Consider the following 20,532-nt stretch of genomic DNA (forward strand, 5'->3'; position numbering starts at 1 on the left):
TGTGTCCCTTAGCCAGACTCTCGGAGATATAATCTTTCATGGCTTGTCTCTCGGGACCCAAAAGATTATACAACCTGGACTTGGGTAATTTTGCCCCGGGAATCAGGTTAACCGGGCAATCATAAGGACGATGAGGTGGTAGCTTCTGACAACCCTTTTCAGAAAAAACGTCCTCAAAGTCCGAAATAAATGTAGGTAGGGGAGCTATGGAGGCGATTAAGCAATTGTTATTTAAGCAATTCTCTCTGCAATGCTCACTCCACTCCAATATCTCCCTGGCCTGCCAATCCACCACTGGATTGTGCGCTACCAACCAGGGAAGACCCAATACCACCGGAGAGAGAAGGCCCTCCAGAACGTAACATGAAAGACACTCATTATGGTGGTCCCCTACCCGAAGGTGTAAATTATGAACAATGTGGGTGAGGTTTCTCTGAGACAGAGGAGCAGAATCTATAGCGAATACGGGAATAGGTCTCTGCAGCGTACAGAGAGACAAACCCATAGTGCGGGCAAAATGGGCATCAATCAAGTTTACCCCTGCTCCACTGTCTAGAAAAAAAGAAATAGACTCCGTCTTAACACCAAAAACAATGACCGCTGGTAACACAAATTGAGATGTTCGTATGGAGGAAACGTATACCCCCCGGCTGACATCCTCCGCACAGCCCGGGGTTAGTAGTTTTCCGACGGTCTTTTGTTTTTGAGAAAGGAGGGACAGACATTAATGAAATGACCCTTCCCCCCACAGAAAAAACAAGCCCCCCCCCTACGGCGAACCTCGGGAGGACGGACCTGACGAGAAGTTCCGCCTAGCTGCATAGGCTCATCTAAGTCAGTACAGGCTGACTGTTGCTTGGGAGAGGTAACCAATTGCTCAGGAATTTTCGATCTCTCCCTAAGACGTTTATCTATTCTGATAGAGAGGGACATAACAGCATCAAGGGAAAGGGGGGTCTCATACAGCGCCAGTGCATCCTTAACCCTTTCAGATAACCCAGAGCAGAACTGACTCCTGAGAGCCGGGTCGTTCCACTGAGTATCCGTAGCCCACCTACGGAACTCTGAGCAATATTCCTCTGCTGACCGATCTCCCTGTAGGAGTCTCCGTAACTTCGACTCAGCCAGGGCGACTCGGTCAGGGTCATCATATATGAGACCCAAAGCCCCAAAAAATCCCTCCACTGACCGAAGAGCCTGAGAACCAGGGGGTAACGAGAACGCCTAGGATTGCGGATCCCCCTGAAGCAGGGAAATGACAATCCCTACCCGCTGTTCTTCATTACCTGAGGAGTAAGGGCGCAACTTAAAATATAATTTGCAGGCCTCACGGAACGTCGCAAATTTGTCCCTTCCCCCAGAAAATCTGTCAGGAAGAGCAACCTTGGGTTCTGTAACAACCTGGTTACCCATAGCAACCGCTGGGGGTGCGGTCTGCTGCATTTGCTGCTGTTGTTGGAGAACAGACGCCTTCAATCCTGCCACCTCCAAAGACAGGCCTTGAAGCTGTTCTGCCAAGGCATCAATAGGATCCATATTGGATTCTAAGTAGAGAAAAAAAAACAACAAATAAAAAATTATTATTATTTTTTTTTTTTTTCTCAAAAAGTAAGGGCCAGTTATAATATCACGGTCGGCGTGACTATCACATACGTGACACAGAGGGAGGGAACGAGGAAGGCCCTGCCCAAGTGAGAGGGAAGGTGGTGACCCCTGACTCACCTTGCGGCTGGCACCTGGCTGCCCTGACGTCCCTAGACGGGTTCCTCACCCGTAAGCCGATCACGTGCCTAAAGCCCTGGCTTTCCCTGAGCTGAGCCCTAGATAGTGAACAGGGCGGTGGGAACACTAGTCCACACCACTAGCTCTAAGGGAAAACACCAAGGGGAGGACAGACAACACAGACTCAACATATAATCCCAGGTGGGCGACAACAGGAGACAACAATAAGCCCAACAGGGATCCGGAGGGTAGCACTCTGGAACGACAACCAGGATTCACAACTCCAGTGGGTCAGTATAGATGTCCAGGCAGGAAGCTCTATAACTGGCAACTAGAGAAGTGTGAGGGGAGAATATAAGGAGGTTGGGAGTGGCAGACAAGAAACAGCTGAGGAGGAGAAGCTACGGATCCCTGAGTGAGACAAAAAGGATAGCAAGGCAAACACAGAAAACAATCACCAAGAAACAACGTGATCTTTAGATATAGAGCGCGCAGCCACCCGCTGCGACTTCCTGACCCCGGGTATAACGGAGTCAGACGTGGCTCTTGATACCCTCGTGACATCGGAACAAGGTGCCTGCTCAAATCATTGAGCAGGCACCTCGGCTAAATGCGCGGGGGGGTCCCCTGACCCCCCCATGTCGGCGATCGCAACAAACCACAGGTCAATTCAGACCTGCGGTTTGCTGCGCTTTCAGCAGTTTCTGATCCCCGCGGTCCCTGACCATGGGGATCAGAAACTTTATATGCCTAAAATATCGTTTTTTCAACCCCCCCTGCACCCCTGAATGATTTTATGGCGGCGGGAGGTGCAGGGGGAGGTTGCGGGCGGTGCCGGCGGTGCGGGAGGCGGGCGGTGCGGAAGGCGGGATCGCGATCCCCCGCCTCCTCTTGAATAATCATTGGTGGCCAGTGGTTATACCAGAGTGTCTGCACATTGCTGACACTCTGGTATAAACGGCTGACATCTGTGATGCGATGTCAGCCGTTTAACCCTTTCCATACCACGGTCCGTACGGACCGCGGCATAGAATAGCAGAGGTTAACAGTCGGGAGCTCCCTCCCTCTCCCATCGGGGGGCTGCTGTGCCTTTGCAGCCCCCCGACAGGATGGGGTGACAGAGGGAGGGAGCCCCCCTCCTTACCCTTCCCCGTCTGCGCAGTTGTGGCCACAACTGAGCAGATGGGAAGGTTCCCATGGCAACAGGACGCCTTCTCAGGCATCCTGCTGTCCATGGTGCTGAACAGATCTGTGCTAAAGGCATAGATCTGTTCAGACAAAGTGTAAGTAAAATACAGTACAATACACTATATATTGTACTGTACTGTATTATACAGACATCAGACCCACTGGATCTTCAAGAACAAAGTGGGTCTGGGTCAGAAAAAAAGTAAAATAAAAGTGAAAAAAAAATGTAAAAATCAAAAAACACATTTATCACTGATTAAAAATGAAAAAAATAAAATTCCCTACACATGTTTTATATCACCGCGTCCGTAACGACCTGATCTATAAAACGGTCATGTTACTTTACCCGAACGGTGAACGCCATAAAAAATAAAAAACTATGATGAAATTGAAATTTTGCCCACCTTACTTCCCAAAAAAGGTAATAAAAGTAATCAAAAAAGTCGAATTTACGCCAAAATAGTACCAATCAAACCGTCATCTCATCCCGCAAAAATCATACCCTACCCAAGATAATCGCCCAAAAACTGAAAAAACTATGGCTCTTAGACTATGGAAACACTAAAACATGATTTTTTTGGTTTCAAAAATGAAATCATTGTGTAAAATTTACATAAATAAAAAAAAATATACATATTAGGTATCGCCACGTCCGTATAGACCAGCTCTATAAAAATATCACATGAGCTAACCCCTCAGGTGACCACCGTAAAAAAATAAAAATAAAAACTGTGTAAAAAAAGCTATTTTTTGTCATCTTACATCACAAAAAGTGTAATAGCAAGAGATCAAAAATTCATATGCACCCCAAAATAGTGCCATTCAAACCGTCATCTCATCCCACAAAAAATGAGACCCTACTTAAGATAATCGCCCAAAAACTGACAAAAATATGGCTCTTAGACTATGGAGACACTAAAACATTTATGAAACATTTATTTCAATTATGAAATCATTGTGTAAAACTTACATAAAAAAAAAAAATTGTATACATATTAGGTATCGCCGCGTCCGTGACAACCTGCTCTATAAAATTACCACATGATCTAACCTGTCAGATGAATGTTGTAAATAACAAAAAAAAAGTGCCAAAAAATCTATTTCTTGTTACCTTGCCGCACAAAAAGTGTAAGATAGAGCAACCAAAAATCATATGTACCCTAAACTAGTACCAACAAAACTGCCACCCTATCCTGTAGTTTCTAAAATGGGGTCACTTTTTTGGAGTTTCTACTCTAGGGGTGCATCAGGGGGGCTTCAAATGGGACATGGTGTCAAAAAAACCAGTCCAGCAAAATCTGCCTTCCAAAAACCGTATGGCATTCCTTTCCTTCTGCGCCCTGCCGTGTGCCCGTACAGCGGTTTACGACTACATATGGGGTGTTTCTGTAAACTACAGAATCAGGGCCATAAATAATGAGTTTTGTTTGGCTGTTAACCATTGCTTTGTAACTTGAAAAAAAATATTAAAATGGAAAATCTGCCAAAAATGTGAAATTTTGAAATTGTATCTCTATTTTCCATTAAATCTTGTGCAACACCTAAAGGGTTAACAAAGTTTGTAAAATCAGTTTTGAATACCTTGAGGGGTGTAGTTTCTTAGATGGGGTCACTTTTATGGAGTTTCTACTCTAGGGGTGCATCAGGGGGGCTTCAAATGGGACATGGTGTCAAAAAAACAGTCCATCAAAATCTGGCTATCAAAAACCATACGGCGCACCTTTCCCTCTACGCCCTACTGTGTGCCCGTACAGTAGTTTACGGCCACATATGGGGTGTTTCTGCAAACTACAGAATCGGTGCAATAAATATAGCATTTTGTTTAGCTGTTAACCCTTGCTTTGTTACTGGAAAAAATGGATTAAAATGGAAAATTTGCCCAAAAATCTAAATTCTGAAATTTTATCACCATTTGCCATTAACTCTTGTGGAACACCTAAAGGGTTAACGACGTTTGTAAAATCAGTTTTGAATACCTTGAGTGGTGTATTTTCTAGAATGGGGTCATTTTTGGGTGGTTTCTATTATGTGAGCCTCACAAAGTGACTTCAGACCTGAACTGGTCCCTAAAAAGTGGGTTTTTGAAAATTTCTGAAAAATTTCAAGATTTGCTTCTAAACTTCTAAGCCTTGTAACATCCCCCAAAAATAAAATATAATTCCCAAATTGATCCAAACATGAAGTAGACATATGGGGAATGTAAAGTAATAACAATTTTTGTAGGTATTACTATGTATTATAGAAGTAGAAAAATTGAAACTTGGAAATTTGATTTTATTTTACAAATTTTTGGTAAATTTTGTATTTTTTTAGAAATAAAAATGAATTTTTATGACTTCATTTTACCAGTGTCATGAAGTACAATATCTGACGAAAAAACAATCTCAGAATGGCCAGGATAAGTCAAAGTGTTTTAAAGTTATCACCACTTAAAGTGACACTGGTCAGATTTGCAAAAAATGGCCTGGTCCTTAAGGTGAAATAAGGCTCTGTCCCTAAGGGGTTAATTGCCGATTAGCGCAATCGCAAATATATTGGAGCACTCTATCTGCATATAAAACCATTTCTAATGTTCTGCCGTGCCAACCATTTTCTTCAGTCTCAGGAAACTTCTAGCCGCTTGGAAAATGTAGCAAAAGTGACCCATGCCTGTATTGCGCGCGCATTACGTGAATATTACATTGCAGATTTTCGCAATAAAGAAAATAATAGTGAATTTGCGAATATATCACGAATATTCTACAAAATATTGGCAAAATATAGCAAATTCGAATATTGCCCCTGCCGCTCATCACTACCATGGACACACATAAGTCTGCCGATACAAAATATTATTGCATTTTTAATGAAAACTATAGCCAAAGTATCTTTATTTTCAAATTTACATGCAGTACAGTAGTTTAAAAAAAATGGTTCCAAAGGTCCACCTGCCCTTTAAAGGTGTTATCGACATTACCAAATGCTCCCCCATATGCCGGGCCCCTCACAGGGAATATACTTACTCCACTCCCTGCACTGCTGCTGCTGCTTTCCCCTGGTGCGCGGAATAAAACATCCGGTGTTAGGGAAGGGAGGGGGTTCAGCCAATGGCAGGCGGTGACAGGGACAAGCCTCCTAAGTGTCACCCGCGATAATAGGGAGGCTCGTCCCCGTCACCGCCTGCCATTAGCTTCTTCCCCTCTTTTCATCCTCACATGGGGAGAGGCAGCAGCGGCGGTGCGGGTACCAGGAGTGACATAGGGAGCATGGAACTAGGTAAGTAGGATCAGTGTGAGGGGCCCAGGCATATGGGGGAGGGGCATTTGTTAGTGTGGGGAGTGACTGGTCCCAATGTACCTAATGCTTGAAAGGCTAGAATTTGCTTGTTGTTATTTCATCCATTTATAACAATCTTCCATACAAGTAAGCATGTAACCAAGTGTTACTACTATAGGTTAAATATTATGGTATGCTTCACAAGAAGAAGAAATCCCTGCCCCAGACATCTTGAATCTTCTTATTATACAGAGCTGACAATTTACAGTAGGTCAATACATTAGACACATCATTTAGCAGCCCTCTTAGAGTAGCTCTCAACCAGCTAGAACACTCCTTAGATTGTAGGAAGGAAGGTCACAGAACAGTTAGTTGACTGTGACCATGAGGCAATTAGATTGCTGTGCAGGATGAGAAACAGTTGAATGCTTTTAGAAATCAATTTATTAAGAATAAAAATAGCAAGTTAGCAAAAAGAGCATGTTATAGGGCAAAAAGACAAAGGTGCATTCTGGATGAACAGATATTCTCTAGAGATGAGCGAATCGAAGTGGAATTCGATCCAAATTTCAGGATTAATTCGATTCGCCTAGAAGATGAATTTCCTCATGCTTCGTGTTAGCAAATCGATTTAACCTGAAATAGTTTAACAAAACAAAAAAATTCAAACATCCCTCCTCCATTTGCTAGCGACGGGCCGCCAGTCTCCATCTTGCTTGAAGATCTTAGCCGAAATCCCATACGTCACCACGCCAGCCGGCGTGATGACGTAATCTCGCGCCGCACGGGATTTTGGCCAATATCCAGACCGTCGCCAGCAAATGGAGGCGGTAAGTTTAATTTTGTAAGTTTGAATTATTGCTAATTTTACGGTCAGATGCCGTGATCATGTATGAACGTGGCATCTCAGGGGTACAATGATGGGGCAGTGCTATCGCAGCTCCCTGTCATTGCACCCGCTACAAAAAAAATGTGCTTCGTGATGAAGTAATTCATCAAAGTTTATTTTTTTGTAAAATTCGGCGAAGCAGCCGAATTTTCAATAAATTCGCTCATCTCTAATATTCTAATTTCTTACATATTGAACTTTTTTTTTGTCCAATCAAAATTCGAAAAAAAAAATATAAAAATCAGAGGTTAAAACTCAAAGGGCTTTTCTGAAACTTTTTTCTGATGGTCTATCCTAAGAATAAGCCATAGATATGAGATCGGGGGGAAGGGTGTGGAGGGGGTGTCTAACTTTTGTCATTTGCACTAATCAGCTGAAGGTGAGCGCCACATTCCCTTAACCATTTAGCAGGCACAGGGTCAGACATTTTGCTGTACCTGGTACTTAAAGGGGTTGTGGTGCTTGCTTCAATCAGCTGATTAGTGGGGGTGCCAGAAGTCGGGCTCCCACTGATCTGATTTTGATGGACTATGCTTTTTTTGGACAAGAAAAGGCTGAATACTCCAGAACATCTGTTTGGCACAGGTTTTGAGCACCTTTTCTCTTCTTTTTTTATCAGTATTATTGTTATGTTTATTATTGTTACTATTTATTTATACAAGATTTTTACCCAAAAATTTGTCCTACATTACCATTCCTCTCAGCTTAAGATATCCCAAGATGAGTGGCACAAGATGTCCAGATTTGGAAAAAAAAAGTCTTTTTTAGGGCTCATGCACGCAAACTTATTTTTTGTCCGTGTCTGTTCCGTTTTAGTTAGTTTTTTTTTGCAGCCCGTATATATGGAACCATTCACTACAATGGGGCCACAAAAAAAAACACAGAAATTACCTTGTATGCATTCTGTGTCTTTATGTTCACATGGCCATTCCACCAAAAAATAGAACATTTCCTAGTATTGTCCGCATTATAACAAGGACAAGGATAGGACTGTTCTATTAGGGGTCGGCCATTCCCATCTGCAATTTGCGGACTGCAAAACACCAATGGTCATGTGCATAAGCCCTTACTGAGTGGGACATTGTAAATAAATATAACCTTTTTTTTTTTCTTCAAAGCCACCTACAGTATATCGGGATATCTTGTTTCTCGAGGAAAAGTCAGTTCATGATTTATGTGACTGTTACATACAGTATTGTTATTGGATATGAGTTTATTGTTATATGTTTAAAGTATTGTTATATTATTATTAGTGATGAGCAAAGTAAAAAAAAAAAACTTTGATGCGGATGCGTTGCCAAATTTCAAGAAATTTGCTTTGTGACGAATTTCTTTGTGAGTAGCGGGCGCAATGACGAGGCATAGCAATTGCGCTACCCCTCATCATTGAACCCCTCAGAGGCCAAGTTCATAACTGATCGCAGCATGTGAGATAAAAAATTAGAGCTTTCAGGGATTAATTGGTGAAAAAAATAAAAATACTTACCTTATCCATTTGAGCAAAGAGGCTGCCGCAGCCATTTTGATTGAAGATCCTGTGTGAAATTTCGCATGCTGCGTGATGACGTCATCATGCTGGCCAGCATGGTGATGTCATACGTCACCATGCACGAGATTTTGCACGGGATCTTCAATCAAGATGACCACGGCGGCCTCTTCGCGCTCAAGTGGATGAGGTGAGTATTATTTTTTGCTTTTACCAACATTTCAGGGAAAATTGATTCATTACCACGAAGCACGAGGAAATTCGGCTTCGCGGCGAATCAAATTTTCACTGAAATTTGAATCAAAGTCCATTTTGGATACTTTGATTCGCTCAACATTAATTATGATACATTTAGTATACATAAATGATTGTGCAGATTTCTTAGTAGCAGACATAACACATTATTATATCATTCGTGGTGCGCTGATATCACACTAAATATTGCTGATAAAAGCTTCCTCCTTCTGCCCTCCAGACCCTTCATGTACAACAGGAGTTGGGCAATTCTGTCAACACACAATTATAATAAATGCACTAATGAGTTCCAACAAATTGTGTACAGATGACTGTTCGCTTACAACAGCTAGACATTTACTAAGGTCAAGGTTATGCTTATTAAATGTGCCGCCACCTTCTGTCTCCAATTCAGTAGATATGTTTAGAGAACATCGTCCTGACCTTTTCCTTCTAGTAGTTAATCAAGCTTTTCTAGAAATTCAACGGAGATCTATTTTATCTTTTCCTGTTTTTGGAAGTATATCAGGCTTTTGGGATTCAGACTCGATCATGTTATTGCTATTATAGTTCATCCCTAGGAGAAAATTGCAACAAAATATAGTACATTTTTTTGTTCTTGGTCATAATTCTTTCACTTTGTTCACACTGCCATTATAGCTTCCATTTATGATGAAGTCATAGCAGCTATGCCAGATATAGAGTGCACCAGAAATCCTAATGGAAACTGTTAAAGAGGAGCTGTCACCTCTCCAAACATTGCATAGCGATTCTAGGGCATCTGTTCTTATGACCCTATTTGTCCCATGCATCCTATTATTCCTTCTAGAAGGTTAATAATCAATTGCCAGAAGTCTGCAATAAAAGTACATTAGATGTTACCAGTTGGGGTGTGTCCCCGCACAGTCTGACACTGGCAGGACTGATTGGTTAGTGTTAAGGTACTTTCACAGTAGCGTTTTTCTTTTCCGGTATTGAGTTCCATCACAATTTTATCCTAATGCATTCTGAATGGAGAGCATTCCGTTCAGGATGCATCAGTTCAGTCCCTCTTACGTTTTTTGGCCCGGAGAAAATACCGCAGCATGTTGCAGTTTTCTCTCTGGCCACAAATCCTGAACACTTGCTGGAATGCCGTATCCGGCATTCATTTCCATTGAAATGCATTAATGCCGGATCCGACTCCAAGTGTTCCGGAAAAACGGATACAGTTTTGCGGTCTGCGCATGCGCAGACCAGTAAAAATGAGAAAAAAATAAATACCGGATCCGTTTTTTCCAGATGACAACCGGAAAGATGGATCTAGTATTGCAATGCATTTGTGAGATGGATCCGTATCCGTCTCACAAATGCATCTGTTTGCGTCCGGATTGCCGAATCCGGCAGGCAGTTCAGCGACGGAACTGCCTGCCGAAATCCTCTGCCGCAAGTGTAAGAGTACCCTTAGGGTGCTGGCACACAGTGCAGTTCTGACATACATTCAGGATGCAGTTTTTTTTATTGTAGATAGTGTTCTGTCTTCATACACGTTCACACAGTGTGCAGTCTAACATTTAGCATAAACCATTCCTGTCTTACAAATAAGAGGACTGTTCTTTGTAGTCTAACTTGTTTATTGGCAAAACAGGAGTATTTGATGGTAAAACTACAAGAATACAAATAGCATGTATAAGTATTAAGCATAGAATTGCATGTACTATAACATTAACATTTATCAGTGAAAGCACATGGTAAAATGGCTGCCTATACATAAGATTACATGTCTAACATCTAAGGCCTCTTTCACACTTGCGTTGTCCGGATCCGTCGTGCACTCCATTTGCCGGAAGTGCCCACCGGATCCGTAACACCGCAAGTGAACTGAAAGCATTTGAAGACGGATCCGTCTTCAAAATGCGTTCAGTGTTACTATGGCAGCCAGGACGCTATTAAAGTCCTGGTTGCCGTAGTAGTAGTGGGGAACGGGGGAGCGGTATACTTACCGTCCGTGCGGCTCCCGGGGGCGCTCCACAATGACGTCAGAGCGCCCCCATGCGCATGGATGACGTGATCCATGCGATCACGTCATCCATGCGCATGGGGCGCCCTGACGTCACTCTGAAGCGCCCCGGGAGCCGCACGGACGGTAAGTATACTGCTCCCCCGCTCCCCACTACACTTTACCATGGCAAACAGGACTTTAGTGTCCTGGCAGCCATGTTAACCATTCAGAAAAAGCTAAACGTCGGATCCGGCAATGCGCCGAAACGACGTTTAGCTTAAGGCCGGATCCGGATTAATGCCTTTCAATGGGCATTAATTCCGGATCCGGCCTTGCGGCAAGTGTTCAGGATTTTTGAACGGAGCAAAAAGCGCAGCATGCTGCGGTATTTTCTCCGGCCAAAAAACGTTCCGGTCCTGAACTGAAGACATCCTGATGCATCCTGAACGTGATTTCTCTCCATTCAGAATACATTGGGATAATCCTGATCAGGATTCTTCTGGCATAGAGCCCCGACGACGGAACTCTATGCCAGAAGACAATAACGCAAGTGTGAAAGAGCCCTAACAGAATAACAACTTCCCTGAGACAATGATAACTAGCTGAACAGCTCTGCATAACATAATGTCCCTGAAACAAAGATAGATCTCTCACCAGATATGCTTTTACCAGGATGGTGGCGTTTAAGAAGGAGATATGCAGGAGGAGAGCTCTGTACTGTGTCCTGAAGACTTCTCTTTCCCAGGATGCTTTGCACCACCCACAATATAGCAGTCTTTGAAACAAGAAAAACAAGGTGCAATACAATTTAACACCGCTAGATGGTGATATTACCACAGGAATCCCAAACCCTGGCTGACATGAAATAGAATTTTCCCTAACCCTGCTGGGCAGAACAGCTAGCTGAATTAATGAAATCATTCCCACTATGCATAACACCAGGGTCATCCTGAATGCATGTCAGAATTGCACTGTGTGCCATCACCCTGAGGCCTCTTGCACGTGGCCCTCAAACAGCGGGACCGCAATAGCCAGGCACCACCCGTGTGCTCCCCGCATCATGGATGCAGACCCATTCACTTGAATAGGTCCGCAATCTGGAGCTGCGGTGTGGAACGAAGGCACGGAACCCCACGGAAGCACTACAGAGTGCTTCCGTGGTGTTTCTGTCTGTGCCTCTGCACTGCAATAAAATAGAACTTGTTCTATTTTTTTTCCAGTGCGGACGGATTATGGACCCATTCAAGGTAAATGGATCCGGATCCGTCTCGGCAGCGGCACAGATTGTACCTATGCATTGGGGACAGCAAATTGCAGTCCACAATGCACAGAGTGGTTCAACAATGGCCGTGTGCAAGAGGCTTTAGACTGTACAGGGACAAACCCTCAACTGAGGGTGATCCCTAGATTTCTGCTGTTGATTTCTTGGCAAACACGTCAGATCTCTCCTATATGTATTTTGCTGTGTGAATGTTCCCTTAGGGTGGGTTCACATCTGCGGTCTGGATTCCGTTTTGGATTTCCGTTATAACATGGTTATAACGGAAAATAACGGAATCCATAAGACGGAAGTCAAAACGGAAGCCTTTAGAGGCATTCCGTTTTGATCTGTCTTGATAGAAGTCTATGGGGAAGCATAACGGATCCGTCTGGGTCCCGTTATGCAAAAACGGAAAACAAAGTCCTGTCGGCAGGACTTTTTTCTCCGTTCTGCATAACGGAAACCAGACGGATCCGTTATGCTTCCCCATAGACTTCTATTAAGACGGAAAGCAAAACGGAATGCCTTTTAAAGGCTTCCGTTTTGCATTCCGTCATAATACAATTCTATGGGCAGCACAACGGATCGGTCCTTCCGTCTTATTGATTCCGTTATTTTCCGTTATAACCATTTTATAACGGAAAGACATAACGGAATCCAGAACGCAGATGTGAACCCGCCTTTAAATGGCCGACTGGATTTGATCTGGTGGTCACTGGGACATCAGTCATATAATGGTCACAGAACTGACTGTGATATTATCAGGACTATTTTTCCCAGTATCTGGGGCTGTTTTTTCTTTGCATAATGAGAAGCACTGCATCCTCATAATACACTTGTGTGATGCACTTTCTAATTATGTTCAAGATTTCTGCTTGATGTCGTTAAACAGAGACAGGCATGGTTTGTAGATATAGCAAATGTAAACTGAACAAATTAAACACACCGTTGCAGTAAACTTTAATCTGACACTTAAATGGGTATGCCACATTCATTTATTTTTTTACATCATGCACCCGTCCTTGTTGAGACTAACATCCTTTGCATTGATACTCATTAAAAGTTGCATACTTGGCTATTGCATTGCTCACAGTTAAATGATATGTTCCTGGTGCATCCTGGATCGCCTGTCATACATTGTGCATGTGATTCTAGCTTGGTTACAACTTATAATGAATGTGTCAGTCATCACTGACAACATGTTCATGGCCTGACCCCTGCGCTCCATAACCACAGCATACAAGTGACAATGAATCTCCTGCTAGCGCTGTACAGCATACAATACTATCCTAGCCAGGCCAGCTGTGCCTGTGCAGTCAGGCAGCCTCGGGAGCTATCAGCCCGCTTGGCAATAAGTATCAATACAAAAGATGTTAATCTAAACAAGGGAGTGGCAGGGAGGACAAGAATTAAAAAAATAAAATAAATCAGAATACTCCTTTAACACAAGAAATGCCATTGGAAATTTAAATTAGCATTTGCTACATCTGTATACAGGATATACAAATTTACAGTTTGTTGCAAACATTCCTCTAATCCTTTGAGCAATCTAGTCTTAATTTTACCTGCAGTGATACATTGTAGCAAGTTATCATGGCAGGAGACAGATGTGTGCTTTGTAATGTATTTAAGGCACAAAGGATTGTCCAGTCTGCCTACTGAGTATGCATGTGTAAGGCCCCTTTCACACGGGCGAGTTTTCCGTGCGGGTACAATGGGTGACGTGAACGCATTGCACCCGCACTGAATCCGGACCCATTCATTTCTATGGGGCTGTGCACACGAGCGGTGATTTTCACTCATCACTTGTGCGTTGTGTGAAAATCGCAGCATGTTCTATATTCTGCGTTTTTCACGCAGCGCAGGCCCCATAGAAGTGAACGGGGCTGCGTAAAAATCGCAAGCATCCGCAAGCAAATGCGGATGCGGTGAAATTTTCGCGCACAGTTGCTAGGAGACGATCGGGATGGGGACACGATCATTATTATTTTCCCTTATAACATGGTTATAAGGGAAAATAATAGCATTCTTAATACAGAATGCATAGTACAATAGGGCTGGAGGGGTTAAAAAAAACCAAAAAATAATATAACTCACCTTAATCCACTTGATCGCGCAGCCCGGCTTCTCTTCTGTCTTCTTCTTTGCTGTGCACAGAAAAAAGGACCTTTGATGACGTCACTGCGCTCATCACATGGTCCGTCACATGATCCATCACCATGGTAAAAGATCATGTGATGGACCATGTGATGAGCGCAGTGACGTCATAAAAGGTCCTATTTCTCAAAGAAGAAGACAGAAGAGAAGCCGGGCTGCGCGAGCAAGTGGATTAAGGTGAGTTAAATTTTTTTTTTTTTTTTTTTAACCCCTCCAGCTCTATTGTACTATGCATTCTGTATTAAGAATGCTATTATTTTTCCTTATAATCAACATGGCATGTTTGGTACCCAGACCCGAACCCGGACTTCTTCACAGAAGAATAACATATATTATAACATATAAGGGAAAATAATAAAATCTACCCAACACCTAACCCAAACCCGAACTTCTGTGAAGAAGTTCGGGTTCGGGTTTGGGTACCAAACATGCCGATTTTTCTCACGCGCGTGCAAAACGCATTACAATGTTTTGCACCCGTGCGGAAAAAACGCAAACATGGAACACAATCGCAGTGAAAACTGACTTGTTTTAGTGTTAAAATCGCACCATTTTCCCTGAACGCATCCGGCCCCAATCCGCAACGCTCGTGTGAAAGAGGCCTAAGGCCTCTTTCACATGGGCGAGTTTTACACACAGGTGCAATGCTTGAGGTGAACGCATTGCACCCGCACTGAATCCGGACCCATTATTTCTATGGGGCTGTGCACATGAGCGGGGATTTTCACGCATCACTTGTGCGTTGCGTGAAAATCGCAGCATGCTCTATATTGTCATGCTCTATATTTTTTCATGCAACGCAGGCCCCATAGAAGTGAATGGGGCTGCATGAAAATTGCAAGCATCCGCAAGCAATTGCGGATGCGGTGCGATTTTCACGCATTGTTGCTAGGAGACGATCGGGATGTAGACCCGATCATTATTATTTTCCCTTATAACATGTTATAAGGGAAAATAATAGCATTCTTAATACAGAATGCTTAGTAAAATAGGGCTGGAGGGGTTAAAAAAAAAAAAAAATAATATAACTCACCTCATCCACTTGTTCGCGCTGCCCGGCTTCTCTTCTGTCTTCTTCTTTGATGACCTGGGAGGAAAAGGAACTTTGGTGACGTCACTGCGCTCATCACATGGTCCATCACCATTATTTATTTGTTTTTTTAACCCCTCCATCCCAATTTCACTAAGCATTCTGTATTAAGAATGCTATTATTTACCCTTAGAACCATGTAATAAGGGAAAATAATAAAATCTACTCAACACCTAACCCAAACCCGAACTTCTGTGAAGAAGTCCGGGTTCGGGTCTGGGTACCAAACATGATGATTTTTCTCACGCGCGTGCAAAACTCGCGCATTTACCAGCGACACAACCGCTTCCTATCCGGCCCTCACACGCGATGTGAAAGAGTTCTAAGAATCATGAGGAGACCTGTGAAGTTTTCAGTCTGTGCATATACTTTGTAAACATTTTCCGATTTCTTTTGGAGAGTTAGGCCAAGTTCACACTTCAAAAGAGTTCTCACTTCAGTTATTTGGTCAGTTATTTACTTCAGTTATTGTGAGCCAAAATCTGTAGTGAAGACTACTGAGGATAAGGCATAATGGAAAGATCTGCATCTGTTCTTTGTTTTTGACCCGGACCTAGTTTTGGTTCACAATAACTGATAGAAATAACTGACCAAATAACTGTAGTGAGAACTCTTTTATTCTACAGCAATTGGGCTGACATTGGGCTGACATTGGGCTGACAATACCTGACATGATGGAGGTGTTATTGATAAGGACAGTGAGTAGAAATACTGCTTCAGATTTAGAAATAAATAGTTCCAAGCTTATAACAATGTGAACATTCAGAACAAACATTCCGCACATAGATCCAGACTTAACCAATATGTACAATATATATATATATATATATAGATAGATATATGTTTACAGCAAATAGTATTAGTCACCCTCACCAGTAATTGATGACGTGCAACAAAAGTTCAACTTCAGCAGCAACCTTTAGAAAGTTTATTGTGATGAGCAAGTGAAAAATAATAATGTCAAGCTGAGAACAAATACTTTATACAGAGAAAAACATGAGAAAATAATAGGCATGGGGGCAGTGTGAATTGTGCATATTCAGGGACGCTATGACTTCTCCAAATGGGGGCTATCTCATGGAAAATATTTAACATTTTTCAAAGCAGCACCTGGATCTGAATACTTTTGTAACTGCATGTAATTGAAAAGGGACTAAAGGAAATATCAACAAAAATAGGAAGGTAAAGGGAGGATATGTGGCAAGGGTTGGCCAACTGGGGACTTGAGAAACTATGGAGGGACAAGATTAGTGATGGATGAACAACGGCCGGGACGATTCGCGGACGCGATCGTGCGAACGAGATCAAATGTTCGCGAACCACAAGTTAGCGACGGGTCCCGCTCACTTTAATGGCAGACGAACCTGAAAAACATTCAGGTCATATTTGCAGCCACAAAATACTTACTAGAAGTGCACAAATAGTCCTACAACATGGACAGTGACATACTAGATCAATGACAAAAATTCCCACGAAAAATATGTATTTTAATCATGGGCCATTTTTATGCGTCTTAAAGGGAAATTCTCAAAAATGTGCCCTGCTGGAGCCTAGAAATTTTTTATTTTAGGCCATGAGAGTACAGACCCTAAAAATTTGGCATTCACCTGACATAAAAGAAATTGTGATTATGTGGATCGAGGTACATTATGCGGTCACTAAATAACAATTTTACTGTAGCCCACTGGAGTACAGGCCCCAAACATTAGGCATTCACCAGACAGAAAACATCAAGTGATTATGTGGCTGGAGGTATATTAGATGGTCATTGGATATCAATTTTACTGCAGGCCAGTGGAGTACAGGCCCCAAACATTAGGCATTAGAGATGTCGCGAACATAAAATATTTTGTTCGCGAACGCGAACTTCCGCGAATGTTTGCGAATGGGGCGAACACCATAGACTTCAATAGACAGGCGAATTTTAAAACCCACAGGGACTCTTTCTGGCCACAATAGTGATGGAAAAGTTGTTTCCAGGGGACTAACACCTGGACTGTGGCATGCCGGAGGGGGATCCATGGCAAAACTCCCATGGAAAATTACGTAGTTGACGCAGAGTGTGGTAAGTTGAATTCGCAATGCGATTAATATAACCTGAATTAATCGCATTGCGAATTCAACTTAGAGCTAAGTTCCTAATGGTTGTATTGCTAGAATTGACGAATATAACGAATATAGCACTATATTCTCAATCTTTGTTATATTCTAGCAATACAACCATTAGGAACCCAGCTCTAAGTTGAATTCGCAATGCGACTAATATAAAACCTGTATTAATCGCATTGCGATTACAACTTAGTCAAATTTGTGACACTGCAGCTTCAGAATGAATCTAAGATGGATGCTGTCCTTGCTTTTTGATAGGAGGTGGAAGGGTCTGGGAGGGAGGGTCTGCTGCTGATTGGCTGGAATGTGTCTGCTAACTGTGAAGTACAGGGTCAAAGTTTGCTCAATAATGATGCATAGGGGGCGGACCGAACATCGCATATGTTCGCCCACCGCGGCGAACGCTAACATGCTATGTTCGCCGGGAACTATTCGCCGGCGAATAGTTCGGGACATCTCTATTAGGCATTCACTGTACAAAAAAGTTCAAGTGATTATGTGGCTAGAGGTATATTAGACGGTTATTGGACAACAATTTTACTGCAGGTCAGTGGAGTACAGGCCCCAACAATTAGGCATTCACCGTACAGAAAAGATCAAGTGATTATGTGGCTGGAGGTATATTAGATGGTCATTGGATATCAATTTTACTGCTGGCCAGTGGAGTACATGCCCCAAACATTAGGCATTCACCAGACAGAAAACATCAAGTGATTATGTGGCTGGAGGTATATTAGACGGTCATTGGATATAAATTTTACTGCAGGCCAGTGGAGTACAGGCCCCAAACATTAGGCATTCACCAGACAGAAAACATCAAGTGATTATGTGGCTGGAGGTATATTAGATGGTCATTGGATATCAATTTTGCTGCAGGCCAGTGGAGTACAGGCCCCAAACAGTAGGCATTCACTGTACAAAAAAGATCAAGTGATTATGTGGCTAGAGGTATATTAGATGGTTATTGGATAACAATTTTACTGCAGGTCAGTGGAGTACAGGCTCCAACAATTAGGCATTCGCCGTACAAAAAAGATCAAGTGATTATGTGGCTGGAGGTATATTAGACGGTCATTGGATATCAATTTTACTGCTGGCCAGTGGAGTACAGGCCCCAAACATTAGGCATTCACCAGACAGAAAACATCAAGTGATTATGTGGCTGGAGGTATATTAAACAGTCATTGGATATCAATTTCACTGCAGGTTAGTGGAGTACAGGCCCCAAACATTAGGCATTCACTAGAAAGAAAACATCAAGTGATTATGTGGCTGGAGGTATATTAGATGGTTATTGGATATAAATTTTACTGCAGGCCAGTGGAGTACAGGCCCCAAACATTAGGCATTCACTGTACAAAAAAGATCAAGTGATTATGTGGCTGGAGGTATATTAGACTGTCATTGGATATCAATTTTACTGCTGGCCAGAACAAATATATGTCAAATACATATGTTTAAAAGAAATAAAAATATAAAATTGGATTAAAAACATGGCTAACGAAATCCCCCCTCTTGAATAAACCCCAAAAGATAATAGGTGAAATTCGATAACACGTGGTCGTCACAGGTGTTGAATTCCTCCGAGGCCCCAACAATTAGGCATTCACTGTACAAAAAAGATCAAGTGATTATGTGGCTGGAGGTATATTAGATGGTCATTGGATACCAATTTTACTGCAGGTCAGTGGAGTACAGATCCCAAACATTAGGCATTCACTAGACAGAAAACATCAAGTGATTATGTGGCTGGAGGTATATTAGATGGTCATTGGATATCAATTTTACTGCAGGCCAGTGGAGTACAGACCCCAAACATTAGGCATTCACTGTACAAAAAAGATCAAGTGGTTATGTGGCTGGAGGTATATTAGACGGTCATTTGATAACAATTCTACTATAGGCCAGTACAAATAAATGTCAAATACATATGTTTAAAAGAACTAAAAATATAAAAATTGGTTTAAAAACATTGCTAATGAAATCCCCCCTCTTGAATAAACCCCAAATGATAATAGGGGAAATTCGATGTATTTGCATAAGACAGGGACCATTCTATGTGGCGGATATGTGTGTGCTGGCATGAGGAAATTCAATTAAACGTGGTCGTCAAAGGTGTTGAATTCCTCCGAGAACCATGCCTCATTTATTTTTAGAAATTTGAGGTAGTCCACACTGTTGAGAGCTAGGAGAGTCGAGTGCGCTCATTGGTCACAATCCCCTCTGCTACGCTGAACATCCTTTCGGACAGGACACTCGACGAGGGGAAAACCAAGATTTCTAAGGCAAATTGTGCCAGCTCTGGCCACAGGTCAAGCCTGCACACCCAGTAGTGCAGGGGTTGCTTGCATCTGAGAGCGTCCACATCGGCCATTAACCCGATGCAGTCTGACACCTGTCGGTCTAGGCGTTTTCTGAGGCTGGATCCGGAGGGCGGCTGTCGATGGGTTGGATGCAAGAATGATCTCATATCCGAAGTGACCAACACATCTTCAAACCGCCCTCTTCTTGCATGTGCGGTAAGATTGGTACCCACAACTGTTTCTCTGTGGGTGGAAAGTCCTCTGCCAGCGCCCGCAACAGCAGAATACAGCATCTCTCTCAGCAAGGCCTGGAAATGCTGCATTCTGACAGCCCTCTGTGATGCTGGTAAAATGTGGGCCATTTTGTGTTTGTACCGGGGGTCTAAGTATGTTGCCACCCATTACTGGTCCTTGCCCTTTATGATTTTTATACGGGGGTCCCTCTTCAAACACTGGAGAATGGCCCCCATTTGCACTATATTCGAAGTGGTGGAGCGCCCTGGCTCCTGCTCATCGCCCAGGAGAATGTCGTCCTCGGTCTTCTCCACCCATCTACGGACAACACCAGGGATCCCTAAAAAGTTTAAAGCCTGCTCTTCTTGCTCCTCCTCCCCCAAGGCACCATCCTCCTCTGACTCCTCTTCAGACTCCTGATGACTTGTCTCAGATGGAGTAGCCCCCCAGGAATTTTTTCAGCATTGTGACTTCCTCATCTTCCAGCTCCTGATCCTCGATGGCTTGATCAATGACATGATACAATGCATGCCCCAGAAAGAAGGCGCAAGATACGATGTCACTGATGGTGCCCTGGCTGCGACTGACCAGTTTGGTGATCTCATCAAATGTCCTCAAAAGAC

Source organism: Bufo bufo, chromosome 7, assembly GCF_905171765.1.
Source record: "Bufo bufo chromosome 7, aBufBuf1.1, whole genome shotgun sequence".
Lineage (NCBI taxonomy): Eukaryota > Metazoa > Chordata > Amphibia > Anura > Bufonidae > Bufo > Bufo bufo.